The sequence below is a fragment of the Harpia harpyja genome, chromosome 7, assembly GCF_026419915.1.
Source record: "Harpia harpyja isolate bHarHar1 chromosome 7, bHarHar1 primary haplotype, whole genome shotgun sequence".
NCBI lineage: Eukaryota > Metazoa > Chordata > Aves > Accipitriformes > Accipitridae > Harpia > Harpia harpyja.
In genome coordinates, this window is record NC_068946.1 from 5,022,879 (window position 1) to 5,044,292 (window position 21,414).

A 21,414-nucleotide genomic window follows, 5' to 3' on the forward strand; every position below is an offset into this window, starting at 1 on the left:
CTCCTAGCTCCTGTTTCAGGAGAACCCACAGAGAAGTAATTTTCATAGCCAATGTATTTATGAACAGTACAGGAAGCCTCTTCATCTAATCAGAGTCTCTATCTAGTTCAACTAGCATTAAAAGGCAAGTGATGAAATCTCATCACAAGCACTATTCAACTGTCTTACACAAATATATCACATTTCCAAGACTATTTTAATAAAAAAAAATCAATTTCAAAAATATTGCAGGATTAAACCAACATCATCATGAAACAATGACTACTTTTGTCTCTCTAAGAATAAAGTAATCACACAAATTTAAGAGTAGCTGCACCACTACTAGGAAAAAAATAGAAGAAAGTTACTGTTACACGACCTCAACTGTGTAGCAGAAATACAGGACTACCAGAAAAGCAAAGAAAAATAGTTTTACCAGCAACCGCCGAATTAAGATTAAGCCATTATTACTACAGAGAAGTATTTGATAAATAACCTTTATTATTTAAGCAATGATCCAAACAAGTTTTAAAGATTCCAATATATAACGATATATTTTGCCTCCACAGTGAAATACATTTCCCCTGGCTACCTCCCTACTTTTTATTTACTAACACCAGAAACCAAAAGCAAAGAGCAATTTATAAATATAAGCGTACACCCAGTATTTGGAAGGATCTCTTCAACCATAAGAGCAGAAAGTATCTTACAACTGAAATACTACATCATCTCAACTTAAGCATTTGCATTTCATCTTGCACATTCTTACTTCACCCACCAACAACACTGAAACAGGAGAAAACTACCAAGTCCATATTCAAAAACTATAATGTTGCCTAATCACTCCTGACCAAAACATAAATACTGTGAAAACGTATCTGCTGACCCAACATTATTCATCAGTTACAGATGTTGTAGTGGGTTAAACACTTATCATTCTATATGTAATTATGCATGAATATGGAACCCATAAAACTAACACTATCACAAAAACTACAAAAATATTGCGAGCCACCTTTTTTAAAAGTAAACTGGAATAATACATCTTGTTGTATATTGGCAAATACAGTAATCACACAGATGTTTAAACCTGGATTAGGACAGTAGATGCAAATACACTGAAAAACTTAAGTGGGTTTTGTCAAGCTCTGTAGCTTGGGTTCCCAGTAATTTTACTCATTGGCAGCTCCTCATTCTCACTATACCAAACAACCACCAAAGCAGCTGCTTCTGTCATCGTGCCACAGAAAAGAAATTCAGGTTACAGCACCACAGGTTGAAGAGTATTAACTGCCTTTGATACTGGTTTACTGCTTCTTCCATGGGGAATTTTTTAGAGATTAACCTCAGAGAGAAGTCATTTAAGCTAAAAGGGGAACATTCACTTTAAAATGGCTGAGACTGGTATACAAAGGAGTGGAAGAAAAGCCCCCATCCATTATTTGTTCAACGCGGGTTGAAAAACCTGAGGAAAAATGTTAGCTTTTTTTTTTTTTTGAGGAAAAATGCAATCACACTCTGAAATGTTTTGTTGTTGTTGTTTTGTTCTGTTATTTTTTAACTAGAGCCTCAGGATATGTCCATTTATCCAAGTAAGTTTATTATGTCCAGTATGGGATAACTTCATCTCCACCCAGTATGCCATCAGACATTAAAGGTCCTTTTTATCTTAAACTGTTCATAAGTCAAGCATAAGCCAAAAATGTCTTTGCAGAGCTACTCGCTAAAGTCTTCTGTTCTCTGCTTTCTAGCAGAAAATGCAGATACCTATGACTTCAAATCATATTCAAATGCTCTTATTCCTGTTAAAAGGTCTCCAGAGATGAAGAAACAGAGGGAACTAGCATTCTGGTAGGAGACAGAAACCTTAATTTAGGAGCCTGGGCCAGACATGATAAAGGCAAGTTGGCAGTAAGCGTCCCCAGTAGAGAAAAGTCTGAAAGCAGGTGCTCCACCAAGTCAGAACATTGCCCCTACACCATTCTGCTACTTAGTACGCCATCTCAAGCACACTCAGTGCTTGCAAACACTATTTTTATACAAAAAAGAAAGGCGTTTAACGTTGCACAACAGTTTCTCAGAACAGTTAAAATTGTAACAACTTCAGACAAGTCTTGAGGATGACTCCTTCGCCCACCGAAGTTCAAGAGGAACACTTCAGTGCAAATGAAGTTGCAAAGAAAAGCACTGCAAATAACAGTCCCTGCATTCCTGAAACAGTCTTTTTCATCTTTCACCCATTTGACAGGCAACTTGACAGCAGGAACACTCCAGAAAGTAACACACAAAAGGTCCCAGCCACCTTTCAGGACACAGGATATACATGCATCTTATTACTGGTCCTTCTCTAGTCAAACCCCAAAATAGCCAAGTATTAGATCTGACTCTCGCACTAAACCCTTCTCAGTTCCACTCGCAAAAGGAGAGAGAACGAAAGATGTCATAATGAATATGATTAGATCCGCCTATGCATTTTGAAGTGCAATCTAAAAAAAAAGTTATTGCCAAAATATCTTATGAGAAATCAAGCAGGTACAATTTAACCTTTAAACTTCTTCTAAAAAAACTGAAGTGCAGAAGTTCATAATTATTATTTTCAACTGATCATTACCCCACGTTCACCTGGTTGAGTTTTTTTTCCCAGCATTTTAAATCTAGTTCAAATTAAAGTTTCATCATTTGTTCAGACACAGAAACCTTCACATCATCCCATCCAAGTCAGGAGACCAGGATACTACTTCTCCCACAAGAAATGAGTTATAGTCAGATCTGGGCACTGAGTTAAGACAGCCAAACTGCAGTTACCCATTACACACAGCTCTACAGTTATTTGATCTATACACCTGGAAATCATGATCAGAGCAAAAGGCATACATACCACCTCTTCACACATTAAGTACTTAAACCTCTTAACTAGTATTAAATAGGTTTTAAAGATAATGTGAAAGCAAGTCCAACAGAAATGCTACAAGACTGAAACAGGAAGGCATCTAAGTACGTAGGGTAACTAAAAATATGGAGAGGAGCTCCTTTTTCTTATTTAAGCCAGACAGATAAATCTTTTAACAAGATTTGTTTGATCATGTGTTACCAGTCTTAATAAACACAACAGGACCATTCTTCTGTAAGCTTTTAGTTTCATATTGCAAGATAAAAAGGCACTGTTTTCAGCAAATGCCAGATTAAAGGAAGTATGTGCTGCAACTGCTAGAGTTCTTTCCACAGATTTTTTCTGATTTTGATGTCAAGGAAAATTTTTAACTTGGTTTTAGTGCAAGGGATTAAACTTAAAGTAATAATTATTTTTAAAAAGAGCCATAAAGATTCCCCCATATACTCATAAGGTTTGAATTACTGCTTTAAGAAAACCTTCAAGACATTTGTGAAAAACAACCCTAATACGACTTTAGGAAATCTCAGCTGCAACAGACAGAATGAAGTGCTTAACCGCAAGTATCAAAATGCAGCACTAGCACTATAGTTCAAATACACACATGCCTGCTTCAAACACAGAGAAGAGTAGCTTCTATACAGCCTATACTTCAAAAGATCCCACCTTCTATGATAAAGCTCATTAACTGCATGGGCTCGACCTCCCTGGGGAGGCACACAGAAGTTTAACCGTAAAGTTTCAGAAAACACTAAGAACATCTGTTACCAACATATTCTTTTCCTATCTTCCATTTGCCGTTGAAAATGCAAGTTGCAGACTTTCAGAGTGACAAAGTATTTTAAGAGTTCATGCAGGATATCCCTCCGAATATTGCTCACCCCCACTATCCATTCATCCATCTCAAACTGGAAAGCCAGAGCTACTAGCCTCATGACAACACATATCCACAGGTTGCAAACTGAAGTCAAATTCAATGAGAAACCAGCATAGGAAGAAAAAGAACAAAAAAAGATACAGAAAGACTCTTATACGATTACAGTTGGACAGTACTTTACAGAGTTTGGAGTGAGATTTTACTAAAGATCTCACTAAAGATGCCCCAACGTCCATAATCCAGATCCTGCTGCATTTAGCTACAGTATTTTCCAATCAACTGCCACATACAGAGCCTAAACACAGATCTCTCCCTACCAGTAGTAGGGAAAGGAAAGCAAACACAGGTCCTGAAGGCAGCAGCAGGGAACTATCCTATCTGGCAGCATACATAGAATTGCAAGCCTGTCAAGACCAGAACTTCATAGATAGTACTGGGCCTTCTGTTCCTTTAGACTTTGTATTTCAACAGAACCCAAGACTCACGTCACATCCCACTAGACTATTCTACAACAGTGGATAGCTGCCAAAAGAATTGAGATTCATGCAGTCTTTACTACTGTTGCACTACTTGTGCTGTGTTCAATCTAACACTCGTTTAATATCGCTACTCCTGCACCTGAAAACAAGAGTGAAAGCTTGGCAAGGATGGAGTCGAGGAAAGGTTACTTCAAATAAAAATGCTTTTGACATGCTGCCCAGTGACTTTGTTTTGGTTTTTTTGGGGATGCTGGGGGTCAGTTAGTAGTTTGAGAAAACAATCTGGAAGCCGTTTCAAAAGTTGTTAGGAAAGACCTGGTTATGAATGTGAATGTAGCCACGTCAATTCAAGTCACATTCTAATGCCATATAGGAAGAGAAAATACAACCAACTTACACAGCCTTGAACTAGAACAACTCTTCCTGACTGATGTTGCCAAAAGAAAACGTTGATAGCACGCATCTGTTTAACAACCCCATGCAGCAGTACCTGTTGCAGAACCTTAAGATGTCTTAAAAGCATTTGAGCATTTGTAAAGCTTTGAGATCTCTGAATGAAGGTAAATATGATAAGCCTTTTATTACTTTAGGATTCATTCACTAAGTTTTCTGCAAGCTTTAGAGAATAATTGGCTTCCAAAGTTCTCACACATATACATACACACACACACACTTTCTTCCTACAACATTAATGCATCGGTCAGTAAAAAAGGTTAATTTTCTTCCTCTGTTCTCATGCACTTTACGACTCTCCTCTGAGGACTGTGCCAGTCTAGTTAGTTCCTTACCAGCTTTACAACGGAGTGGGTGTTGTAAACTGCCTATTCTTGAATGCTCATGGGACTAGTCTGTGACCCTCCTGGAAGCAAGTTTGCTGAAAGTCTTTTAAAAAGCTCTTAGGAGTCTTTCCAATGAATTATATGCCTCTTATCAGTTGTCCTCCTTATCTCCTTCACTGGCATTTTGAGTTTAACACAAATAACAGCACTATAACACTTCAGCCAGTAATGGTCATTATGAGTTACATATTTACAGTCCACAGCTCTTGTATGCCCTCTAAGTGCATGCAATTAAAAGTGTGTTTGTTCACTTTGAACTGCTCTCTACTAATCATCCCCAAATGGTTCAAGAAGCTAGTGTGTAGAGAAAGAAACAAACAGGCACTGACTTCATCAGCATCTCTCACAGCTGAGAAGTAATCATCACTTGAATAAAGCCAGACAATTCAAGGTGTTTCTCATGACAGACAGTGACCTTTTTTCCCCCCCACTGCTATTTACCCAACTTGACCTGAGAAAAGAAAAACAAGAGATGTCATATTTCTGAGCCATGCCTTACACCAACGATGCTCACAGCTGTCAGTTTTTAAATCACAGTCTGTATAATGCCACATATCAGCACTCTCCCACTGCACATTCCACCTTCACACCGATATGCTCTGACTTGGGATATTATGGCATCATTCTGAAATCCCGGTCGAGGGTCTGTTTGACAGACAAGCTATGCAGGATGACAGCTTAGATAAGATCACAAGTCCCTCTCTTCAACACAATGTTGATGCTACAAAACTTAAAGGAACCAGAGAAAAGCAGCAAAGCAAGATTTCACAAGGCAAAAAAAAATTACTTCTGCATTTATCGACAGAAAATGACAGGCTATTTTGCACGTCTTCAGAGTTACATTTTCAGAGCAGGAACATGTTTCATTTCATTTTACTCAAGAATGTTTCAAGTATCTTTAAATCTTTCCTCAGAAAGCAGCCAGGTTTACCCAGCAATTGTGAGGGTTTTTGAAGATTGGAGTGGTAAGGACCTGAGAAAGGAAAGTGACATTTCACTTCGTATGTGGTATTCTAATTGGCATAAGACAGGTAGAACAACTATCTACCCAAAACAGGTCATAAATTCAGTAAGTACCAAGAACAAAATTTTACAAGACGGTCAGCTTTGACCACGGAGTAGACTGAAAGACCAGGAGTAACATTTGGCATGAACGTAATCAGCTCCTACCTCCTCCGAAAATGGATGGGCCATTCATGTACCATATTCATAATCGTCATCTGAGAAAAGCTGTCTGAGAACACCTGTTTTTAGACAGTTTTACACATACGCTTCCATAAAAGTAATGTAATTCCAAATAAGTCGCAATTTCTCCCCACATTAATTCAAGAGCAGCAACATAAAATCAATAGTCTTAGAAAGTTTCTGCACTCCCAATAAGATTTCCCAATTTTAACGGATAAATTAGCTAGACTTTCTACTCTCTCTATTACTGTTTCGCAAGGAATCTAAAAAACCACAGGGACACTGGAGCTGTCTGCACACTCATTTTGACATGAGGTGTTAGTTTGGTCACCACCTGAAGAGTTCAGCCCTCATTTGCCATGCTGTGATACACAAAACATTGAAGACACCCCCTCCCAAATCCTATGCCCTCTTCACCTCTCAAACATACCAAGAAGCTTAAGGGCTGATTGGCTGGGTAGGTGGCCACTTCAAAACCCGAGAGCCCCCAAGATACAGAACTATAACTGTAGTACAAAAATTCAGATTCCAGCCCACTGTATTGATCCACTCTACTAAACCACGGTGCTTAGAACTCCTCTACTCACTTAAAAAGGTGCTTTAATGGTCTCTATAGTCATAACACACAAGAACAAACAATGATCCACAGACAGTAATACAAAGGCATGTAGTTACTTTTTCTCTAAAGTCATTCAGGCTAATGTAAATGATTACTACAATATAGGTGTGAGTTATGTAAAGTAATCATCCCATAACACCATTAAAAAAATAGGACTTTTTAAAATATCCATCTAATGCAACATAGCTCCCTCACTTTCAAACACTGTTAGGGGAGAAAAGGCCCAAGGGACCCATAAAGAGCTGCTATTGTAACAGGAACTATTATCTTGAGAATTTAATGTCATTTGGAGCCAAGAAAACATCTGCATTATAAGGTTGCTTAACAACATTTAAAACAGGAAAAAGTTAAACAAGAACTTATGATATACAGCAGATTATTTTGAACAGATTCTACTTTTATCAGGCACAATTACTTTGCTTTCCTTCCAGCATCCATACCAAGCCAGAACTGGATTTGCAGGGTAACTACTCAGCCAACAAAACACAGATAAGGACAAAAAGTGAGATTAGGGTGCAGAACCTAAAACAAAGGCAGTGGCAACCATTGCACCATCACCACCACAGACTAGCCGTGGGACCATCCATACACCAACAAACAAATCACACTTTCTCGTGATAAAGCAAGTATTGTAGAAAAATTCATTTGCTGACAGAGGTTTCAGAAAAAGATGACAGACTTTCAGAAGCAAAAAGGGTAAACCTTGAAAGCATACATATCGATTTCTTAACAGGCAAGTCTGTGGCAAAAAAAAATAAAAATCTGTAGTATGTTTACTAAAATAGGTAATATATAAACATCCCCAAATGCTGTAAATTCAGACCAGGGAAACACCAAAGAAATCAAAGCATGAAGAGGAATTCCTGGTACACAATAGCAATCAAGCTAACAGTAACATGAAAGAATACTTCTACAACACAGCCTCGTACGTCCATTTCACAATAGCTCTGGTTTTAAGGAATGCACGACTATCAAAGTTACCAGTACATCACATATCTATACCTTCCTGTGAAGTCATTTATTTTCAGACAGAAACGGGTTTCGCGTAACACCGAAAACATTTGTGTGTGTTTATTAGAATGAGACCATTGCTGCTTTACAGGCAACTGCAAATGTAACTACATCTAGAAGTCTACCCACTTACAACTAATTTCAATTTCTATTCTAAATTTTATTTTGGTACCTCCAACCCTGCAACATGTCTACAAATATCTACCAAAATGTCATTCCCTATGGGTATATAGCTATGCTTTTCTCCATTGGATGCTTCATTTTTAAATGGCTGAACACTCAACTGCCCTCTCACAATCCTTTCTTCTAGAAAGCCTCCAAAATATCTTCCTCCAAAAATATCTTCAATTAAACCACCCAAACGAAAACTAGATCAGGTTATTTTTGGAAAAGCCCTTTCAGCAGCTAAGGCAAAAACTCTGGTCTTCAGCCACATTAACTGTTTTATTTAACTCCATACAACCGCCTGTGTATTTGAACTACTCAAAATGGAAGAATAACTGCAGGGTGGGCTCCTATGATGAGCTGACTGACCAGACATTTCCACTGAAATGCAGCTATAATTAAAGCAATTTTTCTCTAAAGAAAGCAGCATCCTGAGAGTTGCAGAGACAATCTACAAGACTTAACTACAGCTATGCCACTTAAGTGCTCCGTAAAATTCCAAGTGGAAACAAAGAAATTCTGCTCTCTTCCAGTCCTACAACGAAGGAGGTAAAAATGGTACAATGTTATCAGAATGAGCAATAAATATTAACAGGACATATTTTTTGTTGTCCACTGTTTTAAAATACTTTTTACATAAGCATGAGAACATGATATTTCTGTCTAGAGAAACTGTCTTTAATTTCAGTCATTGGTCTCATTTTCTCTGAGGAACAGCTTATTTTGGTTAATGACAGAGCAGACGTCAGAATTTTCTTTCCTACAAAGCCTCTCTTCCTAGTATAGCAGCACTGTTGTAATCATGAGATTAAGTGTGCTTATTCATGTGTGAAATGCAGGCTTGATCTCTGTCTCATATTATAGACTGTCTACAGCAACGGTCAGCATATTCTTCATCATTTCATAATGCTTAACAACTGAAGTGTATTAAATTACATCTCACTTCCTTTATTGCATTTACAGAAAACAGTAACAAATAGTTAGTATTTAAAGTAGTAAGACTTTACTAGCAGAAGTATGACCTCTGATCTTTACTCTTCAGCTACATGAGCAGGTTCTGCTACGAGGCAGCAGGAACATTATTCAAAAAGCAAGCACACGCAATACTGTGCGTGATAAAGAATAAGCACAAGCACAGGAAGTTGAGAGACATACTGTTTAAATATGTTTGTCTGCAGCAAACCTATGCAACAGTGAGTTATCCTACCTTCTTGCTAAAGATTTCAAAACGCACGTTAAAAGGTATTTGCAAAGAGGGTCTATATTTCAAGAGATCGTATGATCTTTTGTATGACCTTAAGTGACAGAAAACCAAAACTGTCAACATTTGCATTTGACTTCCAACATATTTTCATCCCCCAAAATGCAGCTAGGTGTCTTTTAGACATCCATGAATACATCCAACTTGCCCACGGTCACACAGAGACCCTGGGAAACCTGCAATAATCTGCCTCCAGACTATATTCATAGGAGTCAGCAAGAAACAAAGCATACACCCACCTCCTCCCCTCAACTTCAACTCTACCACTCTAAGAAAAAATAAAAAAAAAAACAAAAAACAAAACACAAACACCACAAAAGAAAATCTACACTGCTTACGCATACAGGTGTATCACAGCAAAAGGGCTGTTACTATCCAAAGTCCCTGATTTTATCTTCCTGCCACTTCAAAGGAGGACTTAAATCACCACATAATATTAAGGCATGATTCCTTCGTTCAATGTGTAATATTGTGCAATTGTAATACTTCGTTTCATTTTAATCAGAAAAGGCCAGCTTACTCCCATACCATCATCAGCTAAGACTGAACATGTAAGATAAAAAATGGCAGTGAACAGGTAATTAGGAAATATTCCATCTCTTTATGTCATAAGTTTTTAAACATGAGAGAAATCACACAAATCCCACAGATTTGTTTTTCTTGACAAATAACAAGGAGAATTAGAAGATACAGGTTATCTTAACACATAGAATCATGAAGTAGAACAGATTAATAAGCAAAAAAACCCATTGTCTATAGTAATTTTTAGATTATTCTTTTTAAGTTAGCAAAGTAGTAACACTTGCTCCAGCACCAGTAACTTCTACTACAGCTCTCCTAGTACAACTGAACCAGCTACAATCAAAGTACTGTACGCAATATGCATCTACAGGAGTGAGGTAACAGGTAGAAATCACTACTGACACCAAGATTAGCTTTCATGTTTGAATTTAAGACAGACCACAACAAGCTTCTTTATAATTATATTCATAAAACATCAAAATTTACACAAGAAGGATATTCTAAAGGTCTGCTGACTTCTGAACCTGCTTTTCCACAGTGTTCCAAAGCCTTGAGGTTAGTTCACTAAATTCAGTATACTCCAGAGATGCAGTGGTTAGCAGGAATACCTTATGGAACTACAGACTGCATTAAACAAACTGATTACGACTCAGTAGCTAAAAACTTTAAAAAAACCTTTCAGGTTCTTTAGTATATATTTTTCTGCCCAGCAGAAACTTTTATTGCTACAAAGCAGCATCCGTTCTCATCTGCATTTATTTTAACACAGTGTGTGCTAGAATAACCAGCGTAGAGCTCATTTCACCCTAGCAAACCACAGCAAGGAAACAATAGCAGTCCTGCTCAGTTCCTACAGCTACCACCATCTGCAACAGCGGAAAGTTCTTAGCAAGATCATGGAGGCCGACAGAAACTGTATTTAGACCATGTTAAACAGACCAGCGAACTCACCTACACACTGTTCTTGCCAATTTCCATATCACACATGAATACCAAATTTCTCATTTGCTCAATGGCATCCAGTATGAATTCTCACGGTACGAGCTTCTGTAAGTTTTTTCCCTTAAGTCTGGTTTTCTGGAAGTCAGTGAGCTTTCTTTTTTAAAAAATAATAATAATAAATGTACATAGTATCAAAGATAACAGAAAAATTTACCTTCTTTGTAGCCACATTACTGCTCCTGGGCAGCAACCAATTTAATTCATTAGATTTGAAGCACTAGTGTTGAAAAAAAGGACCAGCTCACAGGTCTCACATCAGGTTTTTCTACGCTACACATTACATTTCCAACAGCAGTCTCTCTCTGCTACAAGAACGATCACATCAGTACACTGCTGGCCACTGCTAACGAACCCATTGGAAAGGGACTTCATAACTGGCCACGTCTTTCATGAGAAGAGGAAGAAAACATTAAGAAAAGCTCCAAGCGATTAGTCTGCTTCTAATCTAAACCATGAGGAAGTATTTTAACACTGCATGAACTAACTCCTGACTTTGGTCATGCTTCAGACGTTAATATAATTTCTACTTCCAGTACTCTCAGTAGATACTTTTAACTATTGTATGACTAAAGCAATGGAATCTCATGTAACAGAATGAGGCAATACAGTTGTATTAATGTATTTAGGTCTGATCTTGTAAGCTGCCGAGAACAATATTGCAAAATTAGACCATAAGCCATTAAGCAAAGAACAACCGATGCAAATGATTAAGCCACACATGAAATTTGGTGCCGTCGTTCACATTACAATACCATCACATCTCATCATTTGCCACCAATAGTAATCATGAGATGGCAGAGGTACTGTGGCAAAAGTTTGATTTTGTGGCCTTGTGCCTTGCTCGCCTTCAATCCAGGACTACTCATCTTCTGTGTACTGAATGATACATTCTCACAAAAATAAGAGACCTGAAACATTTAAAGAAAAGAATGAACACATGAAATAAAAAAAGGAAAATCTCCTTAGCTGTCATAATTACATGCTAATAACCCATGACAAGCAAAGACCACACAAGCCACGTATCACCCTGAAAATACCTTCAAAATGGCGGTTATTTTTCCTAAACGAAGCAGTAGGAAATTCCTAACTATTTTCAAGGTAAAGTTTTAAGGTTTAAGTAACAGCTCTGAAACAACGTTAAAAGCTTACTAAAACTACTTGCAGTCTACAGTGGACTAGGCTAAACAGCACCATAAACTGTTCACAGCAGTGTTTAATCAATCTGCGACCAAGGCATGTCTTTTAAGACCTTCTTTATTCCCACAATAACATAAACTAGGATTACTGTATTTCACTTGTTATTTCAAATAAAAACCTGAGGTGATCCTTTAGCAACCAAAGACAGCAAAACAAACTACACTATTTATTATAAGTATGAGGCAATAAAGTTGTACTTCTAAAAGCATACCTTTGAAGGTTCTTGTCTATGAAGTTTCCATCATTTACCGCACATTAGCACTCAACAACCAAACAAGCAGGAGTTTAGAAGGATGTCATGTCACAAAGTTTTTTCCTGAAACACTAACCTAATCAGGAGCTGACTGAAGAGCTACTTTAAAAATACTACAGAAGAAAATCCACCAAGTGCCAGTTACCCAAGCAACTGGGTCCTAATTAAACCTATCCAACACTTCAGGGATTAGCCTGTTTTCTCCTACAGTCCTGTAGCCTCTCCCATGAGATAACATATACAGCTATGGTGAGATTTATTACTTGCTGACTAGTTCTTAACATGCGTTGAATTATGATCTGGCCTGTGAATCAGAATGAACTTAGGTATAAGCGACATTTCAAAACAATTGTGTAACTATTTTTTATTTAGAATACTAAATAAATCTTTATGTATAGCATTTTAGTATCAAGTGGCATTGCTAGGGCCAAGAAAAAACATGATAAACTCCTACAGAAGGATATTTATCAAGCTCTCAGCCCAAGAGCAAAGTGAAAAACTTTTCATGATTTTTCACTAGCGCTGTGCATATTATTTCTTTGTCCATTGCTCCCCAGACTGGTGTAACTTCACTCACACTGCTAAGAATTTAAAAAACTCCCACAAAGTAACAGCCTTTTTGGAGAGGGAAACCAAACCCCCCCCAAAACAACCCCCCTCCCCCAACAAAGCAAAAACCACAGCAAGAGTTCTAAGAAGAAAAAAAAAAAATCTCTATTTAATTCTAGACAAAACCAAAAAAACCCCACCCAACACACAACCACTGTTTTCCTCGCATATTATGCTTTAAAACAAAAATAAATTGAAGAAGTCACATGCACAATTTAGGCTGCAAGAGACAGAAAGTTTCCAACATCTTCTAAAGATAAGCACAGGCAAAGTTTCTATTATTCATCATCTATCCACATACTTATCTATAGGACTAAATCACTTGTTTATCTGCTTAAGAAGAATAGTTAATATACTTTAGAACTTCCATGGAAGCAAACTCAAAACAAGCTACTGGTGCATTTCATATGTTCAAACTGCTTTAAAGAGTCAGTTTTGAAGAAAATGACACCAGTGTTTTTGAAGTATATCTGGCCTGGCTCGAGTTTCCTTGAACTCCAAGATATCCAGAACAGCAATGCAAAAAATACACCGCAGAATCTCATGCTTAGTTTAATATTTTCAATAGGTATTTCAGCTGCATCAGCTGTCTTTAGGAACCTTAATAAAGATACAGGAACACAGAAAAGGTAGCTTTCTGTGTGGTGTACTCTTTAGCTTGCAGCCCAATAACTGAGGTATTCCTCTGAAGCGGCCGGGTAAGGACTTGATTTTTCAACTATGAAAAAGCCTACGATGGAAACCTAACATACCAGTTTAGCTTAAAGTCATGGCATTGTACTAGTGTCAGAGAGTCTGTTCACACCATTTTAATAAAGCTCATACAGATTTCCATGTGCAGAAACGCCGTCATACCTGCATCATGCTAAGCTTCTACTTCTGCCACCCCAGAGGGCTTTGCACTGAAATCCAGCCGAGCCGCTCATGCTACCACCGCAGTGCCGAGACGAACACGGCAGGCAGCAACCCCCAGCTGGGCTCAAGGAACCAAACACCTGAGGTTGGCAACCTTTTAGAGCTCTCTCGCGAGACCCACACCAACTTCACGCTACACATCATAGCATGGGTTTCAGAGAGTAGAAAATGACGTCAGAATTTTACTAACCTGACATACAATGCTTCGAATTTATCTCCAAAAACAATTCTCTCTATTCAAAATGAGCTGAGAGATGTGTACTGAGCAAAGATTTTGCTGTCAGAAATGTTGTAATGCTCCTGAAATCCTAAACTACTGTTGAACTCCCACATGAATGTAACAGAACAAGATAGTGATACTTACCTTTGGCATCTCAGATACTACAGTATGTCCTCGGAAGAACAGCACTCAGCCAAAAGCATGGATTCAATAAAATTTTATGCCAAAATGTAACTTCTTACAGGAGCATTTATTTTAAAAAAAAAAAAATCAAACTCTAAATTTCAGCATGTACATCTTTAGCTTCATTCCAATTTATATTACCGACTCCATGCTTTAAAAATCCACAAGCTTTGCTTTTACCAACTAGATGGAGTCTGCACATCTTTCTAGGGCAAGCTTCAGACAATTAGTCCCTCAAATCCAGGCTCTGAAGTACCAGCAGACAAAAGTGACATGATACAGGAGGTTACCACTTGCACCTGCACACCCTCATTATCACCCTGCTGGAAGAGAACCCAAAGTGGTACCTGCAATCAGGGCATGCTGCTAAATTCCAGTAAATCAGCAACTGTCTCACAAGCAGCTACAACCATCCTTCCAGCAGGGAGGGGACTTCTAAAGGAAGCACAGGCAAAACAAACCATCCCAAGCTAAACCATTCCTAGTTGTGATTTAGAGATCATAGCTATACTTATTTTTCACATTAACAATATTTTAGTCACAAATTGTATCACTCAAAGCCACAGATCTCATTTGCACACAAAGTCAAGTTAGGGTAAAACTCATTTTTAATTTTTTTTTTTAATCTTAAAAATTTCACATTGATATTCCCCATGTACTGGAGCATTTGATGATGTGCTACTTGAGTTAAAAATAAAGCATCATTGACTCTTTCTTTCCAAACACCACCTTTTCTTATGTCAGGGCTGCAGAGAAATACCCTACCAACAGATGAAGCTGCAACAGCCCTGCTCAGTTGCAACTACGACATTCATTCATGAAAGAATTCTTTCAATTTAGACCAGAGCGTACTTCAAATTCCCTTAGCAACAGTGGCATGTACTATTGTAAAGAGAGCAGACCCAAGGTGAAATATTATCAAGAACTGAAAAACCTCACAGAAAACCTATACAAACAGATGGCATAATTTGTTTTTTTAAATGCTACTTAGCATTTACAGCTGGAAGTGGCAAATATCTAACATGCTTTGAATATGCAAATTATAAGATCAACACAAAAGAGGACAATGCAATTTCTTTTAAAGACAGGCAGTCATAATGTTGAAACAGACTGCAACCAATTTTCATACACTATTCATAATTACTTTATTACACTGCGAAAGGGTAATCAGTTTCCAAATGATCTAACAACCTTGGGCTGCTCTTAACTCTTTTATACCAGTCTTAACTACGAGCACAGGCTAGGTCTCCAACTTTAAGCCAGTTAAAATAGTCTAATATTAAACATGCAGGTTAGAAGTGTTCTTCCTCACATACTCTCACACAAACCAGCATACAAGCTTAGCTAAGACCGTTCAATTAATAAGCAGGAACTGCTCTCTCTCTCTATATATATAAAAAAAATCCATTTCCAGCTCTATTCTCAAAGGAATAGCTTTATTATCAGGAAAGGGAAATCTGATTTTTGGCTCCTTTGTTAGATTTCAATAGCAAATGGAGCAAATACAGTATGTTTTGACTGCTTGCAAGAGTAAATTCTACAGGGATCTGTTACTATGTCAAACAAAAAAAAAAAGTCCCCAGCCTTAAGTGCTTGAATTGTATTGACTCTAATATTACGGCTGAGTCATTTTCATACTGTCTTGTAACTTAACTACCTGCTGAGGCCACTTTTAGTCATCAGTCACTGAGTAAACCCAAGAAACTTCACAACATGAAAAAATACAAATAACTAAGTTCCCAGGTCCAACTTGTGCCTGCATTAATATACCTGCTACCCTCTGCTGGGTTTCTACAGTTTTCCAAGCAATATAGCGGGGGGGGGGCGCGCTGATGGCAAGAACAGAAAGGCTGGGAACTTCCCATAGTCAGAGGACATAACATGTTGGTCCTAGTTTAGGTAAACATGTTGATTTTTGTAGACTGATTAGATTAACGGGCTGAAACCTCCCCAGTAAAGAACAAACCTAAAGCTACATCATTGTGAAGTTTTAGAACTTTTTACCGCCATCATTTTACTAGCTAGATGAACAAGAACAGACATTACAGAACTGTGGATTAAAATGTCCAATGTAATGGCAAAATTCTCTGCATTGTCTCTAGTTCCCAACAATGATCGAAACAGAGGCCCTGATCTTCCAAAACAAGATTAACACGCAAAACCTGACAATAGTGTTCAAATTACTAAATGCTTTTAATTTTAAGCATCTAAACAGAATAAAAACTTATCAGACTCCAGATGCTGCCGAAAGACATATTGCCTGTTAACAAAAAGTCAGCTTTATTTCAGAAACAAGTCATTTTCATCTCTACAAATAAGCAAATTCAAAGAAACCACTGCCAAAACCAAAGCATTTTTTTATTGCTAGTTTCAAGAAAATTCAAATCAGCACTTAAGACAAAAAATTTATTACATGTACAAAATTGGTGTTACAGAAGCAGAAATGTATCTACACCAAGATTGGTTGGTTTTAGTAAAAGGTTTACTTATACAGCTTTTTACAGTCAATTCATTTAAAAAAAAAAAAAAAAGACTTAAAGATCTGCAAGTATCTAACTTTCAGGAACCAATACTAATGCATTCGAGATTTATCTTACCTGAAAATGAAAGTGATACCCATTTTCATAGAAGCCTAATCAAAGCAAGTTTGCTTTTAAAATTTGCCATTACTTCCCAAAAGAAGCGTACAACTATGTTTTTAATGCTAAATTTACACCCACCATTTCTTCCGTATTTTTACTAATATTAGAAAAGGCCTGAATTCCAAACCCACCATTACATAAAAAAGCCATGTGGTTATAAGAAAATCTACACATCACAATCAAATACTATGTATTCCAGTAGTAAAACATTTATCCAATCACCAAGACCTTTTCTTGGCAAAAAGCATGACAAAAAAAGTTTCCTAAAGAAAGCCAGCTTGTTTTAATCATTTACACTTTTCAACACTATTTGTTCTCACTTTGTATCCAAAGGTCAGAACTCAAACCACTACCCCAGGCAAACTTTGGAATAAATATTATTTTTGTCCACTCTTCTGGAAAGAATTTCACTTCTGTTAAGAAAGCTGAAGTACAAAAAACAGATTTCCCTCTGATCCATTTAAAGATGCTTCACAATATTTTTCATAAACAGAAAGCCAGCTTAGAGGAAGTTTTTCATGGGTCCTATCCTTTATTACTTCATTGAGAGTGTTACATCATTATCAGCTTTTGCTTTCTTCAGTAATAGAGAAATTTGTTCTGTGAGAAATACACACACCAACATGAGAAACGGTAAAACAAAGAGTAAGGCAAAGCAAGGTCCAGTTGACATGACAGTCTGAACTATGCCAACTATGATTCCAGTTCCCCTGACTCAGCCCTTCTTCCCTAAAATGCCCCTTCTGAAATCACCTTATTATATACATATCAGAAAATATTTGCACATTAATCTACATGTTATTGGCTAGTAAATTATTCCAAGAAAAGGCCTGCCCATCATAGCTTGGCAATCTTCATTATAATGAGTGCTTATATCCATACCACATGCAGCTCAGTGATGCGTTAAGATCAGAAAACTGGAAGAACCTCCCCTCATATACCAAAGACACTGTTGCTGCCCCTTGGACAGACCTATTTCTAAAGCAGTGTTCAGTGTTCTGCACACCAAGATGAAAAACTTTGTTTAAAGATCCATGCAATTGACTATCAATATCAGACATTCACATCAGAGTATCAGGTAGCTTTCTATTCTAGGACTACAGTGATTAAGATACCATTTCTCTCATTTACCCCTCAAATGCAAAACAGAGCTACTCCGTGTTCTCTGTAAGTCATTTACTGATCTCAGTGACACTTTAAATGCACAATGTTCAAAAGAAATAAAGGAAGTAGACATTACAGCTCACAAAAATTAGTAAAACTAATGCGCAGGCTTGTTGACTGACCCAATCACATCTCTAAGTCACCACTTCAGTAAAGCAGTCAAAGCTACTCTGTAGCCTTTAAAGAGATGAAAGTGCTGAGCATTTGCATCAAACACCACAGGCTAGATGGAATTTCTGCTTCCTAATGCCTAGAAAACACTCCTAGTTCTATCCAATTTTCTGAATCTCTTAGCTATGGAGCCAAGTAAGCCAAGTCCTCAACAACTATCACACCCCTAAGGAAGAACTCTCAGATGCACTTGCCACTTAGCTCCTGAATTGCTGTTGTTTTCTGCCTGGTGCATTCAGCTAAAGCAGAATTAGAATTTGTTTAACTAAACACGTCTGGCAGTTCAAAACCAAGTTTCACTCACGATTTAGATATTCCTGCTTTGGGGACTAGGGGAACAATGGCCACCCAGAGGTATAAGGCCAACAGCTGGGGACTGTAACAACTCCCATCAGCCCATTTTAATCCATTCATCTGTCAGATGAATGCAGCTAATGCTACAAAGAAATATCCTTAATTTGAAAATCACTTGGCCAAAACAGCATTTCGTGATCATCTCAACACATGGTATCTATTTCTACACTCTGCCTTCATAATTGGTCTTTTTACCAGTAACTGGAGCTCAGGTGAAATACCACATTATCCATATGTATCAACAAATTACAGAAATACTGGTTTTCAGTGTTTTACAAAAAGGTTTTACTCCTAATTGAGCATACGCAGCATCAACACAATCTCTCTGTACCACCTGAAAAAGTCCCAGAACAAGGAAAGGCTAACATATGCACATTGACCGAACATTTAGAACCAGCTCTATAAAGCCGTACATTCTTTAAAGAATACAATGCATATCTCTCCAAGAGACTATCTTCCCAAAAATCTGCAGCCCCCCAATGCCAAGATGAAGCAGAAAATTACTGGAAGGATGGCTTTTTCTGCCTATAAGCCTCAACCATATAAAATGCTACCAAGTAGTTAGCTTAGGTCCTCGGTATGGGATTTTTGGACTATGAGCTGAATATCGAGCTGTACTTGCAGTTGATGCTGAAGTAACCCCACTGAGGTTGTGGAGATCTGACTATTTTCCATCTGCTGAAATTTGGTCCATTAAATCAAAGTTTCAACAGTATGAAGATTATCTCAGGTGCCAAAAAGAAATGGCATTGTCTCTACAGTTTAAAAGTCCCTTGGTTTTTTCTCCAGATAGAGAGTACAATCACCCTTTAAGTGATTCACCTACACATAGGTCAATCACTATAGCAGGAACTCATTCATAGTACACCAAGAAAAAAAAAGGGGGGGAGGGCAACCTATCACTGACCCTGTAAAATTAGCAAGTTAGGGATTCCTTCTGGGTACTCTTAAGCCAAACAATAGGTAGCATAACCTCCCTCGACCCAAAAAACAAGGAGGTTTAGGTTTAGTTTAACAATAAATAGCTTGTTTTCTTTCCCACACACAAAAATCAAAACAAAGCTCTCTCACAGATGAGCTATTAACTACTCACGTCAGGAAACAAAAGCCCCATCTTGTCACCTCTACATAAATAAAAGCAAGCAAAAGAGGGGTTGAGAAACACACCAAGAGATTCTCTACAACCTGTAGTTAAATTGCAAAGACAGTCGATGCATTCTGACAGAACAGCTGTATACATCATTATGTTAATTAAAATTAAAGTCTCATCTACTTAGCATACAAGCAATTCACTGAACCTTAGTGACAAAAGGAAGGAACCATTTCCTCAAAGAGGCATAATCACATACAACTTTAACAAGTTGTCTGCTTATACTGAAGGCCACAGCATAAAGGAGATAGAAAAGCATTTAAGACACAGTCCTGGCTATTTTAAGTAAAACAAAGCACTATCAACTATAAAACACACACAAAGGAAGTGGTAGGATAGATTACGTCAGCCCTTGCCTCAATTCATAAATCCTAACCACAAAACAAGACAAATTCTTAACTGCCTTTCTCTGGAAAGATGTTTAAAGTGAATACATGCAGTTTATGTCTTAAAATATGCTACTGAACAACACTCGCCGATGCATCACTTTCAAACAGCGCGGGGGGGGGGGGGGGGGGAATTGTGTAATCCTAGTCAATTCTATCGTGCAGCCAGATCAAATAACATTTCAAGAAGTGCCTGCCAAGCACCCAGCCTGCCAGAGTACAATAAGCACTCAAGTGCTCTGGACTCCAAACCACCTTTCACTGGTCCCACAGATCTTTATAAAATACTTTAAACACTACTAAATTACAGGGTTGGAAAAACAAATAAAAGCTTTTAAATGCTGCTCCTACACAATTCTCAACTTGCTGTTAAGCATCTAAAACGTCTGTCTTGTGATACTCGCTAGGCATAAGTATTCAAAAATGCGATCGCTTGTAAGAACAAAAACTGACAAAAATGCAGAGTTGGTTGCACGTCTGGAACTAATTGCCTGCAGATTAACGGCTTTACATTGGAATAGTGTTCGTCTGTAGGGTTTTAAATCCAGTTTACTTTAAAGCGAGTTCCCAGAAGAAACATATTGGTGGAGCATCTGAAACTACATTTCACTAGATTTCTGTTCTCCACTTTCCACTACTTCATGCCTAACATTAATGTTAAGTTAAAAAAAAAAAAAAAATTTAAGTCGCCTTGTTAACTGCCATTTTTATTCGCATACAATTAAAGAAGCCCCATATGGCTGTAAGGAGGCCATCCAGTCACACAATGCCCCATGCAGTGCAAAGCCACATGTACTCAAGAAGAGCTTAAAACCAATTGCAAAACAAAGCAGAGCTGGTTTCTTCCTCAGGAAACAAAGTGGCCAAGCAGGTCTCCTGTCATTATCTTAAAACACGATTAAACATCGCTAAAAAAAAGTTACACCGCACACCCTACCAATTCGTACTTCAAAGGCATTCCATTTTATCAAGTACAGTGAAAAAGTACTTTCTTTCAGAATAAGAAAAATGCAATCCTTATCTCCTTTGCTTTAAAAAAAAAAAAGGGGGGGGGGGAAATTAAAACACAGCACTCCCTTTAGCTGAGCTGTTTATATTTAGGACACAGAGGTAAAGCATTTGTTATGGGAAGAAAACCCAGCAGTCTTACAGCGTTCTGAACTTCCTAGGCCAATAAAAACTACCACCTCACCTACCAAGTCGATCCAACTTTTTTTTTTTTTTTTCTGGAAAAAAACTGGAGTAACCAAAAGGGGAAAAGAGAATGAAGTCGAGCTTTTTCTCCACCCAGGTGTTTTCTGTGTTACCATTGGCTACGTAACAATTAGTCAACTTCAAGAG

General features: G+C 37.7%; 1 protein-coding gene across 5 annotated transcripts in view; it reads right to left on the bottom strand.

The window, feature by feature from the left end:
* RERE (arginine-glutamic acid dipeptide repeats) overlaps positions 1–21,414 on the bottom strand; it is a 257,136-nt gene that overhangs the window by 183,610 nt on the left and 52,112 nt on the right. The window lies entirely within an intron of this gene.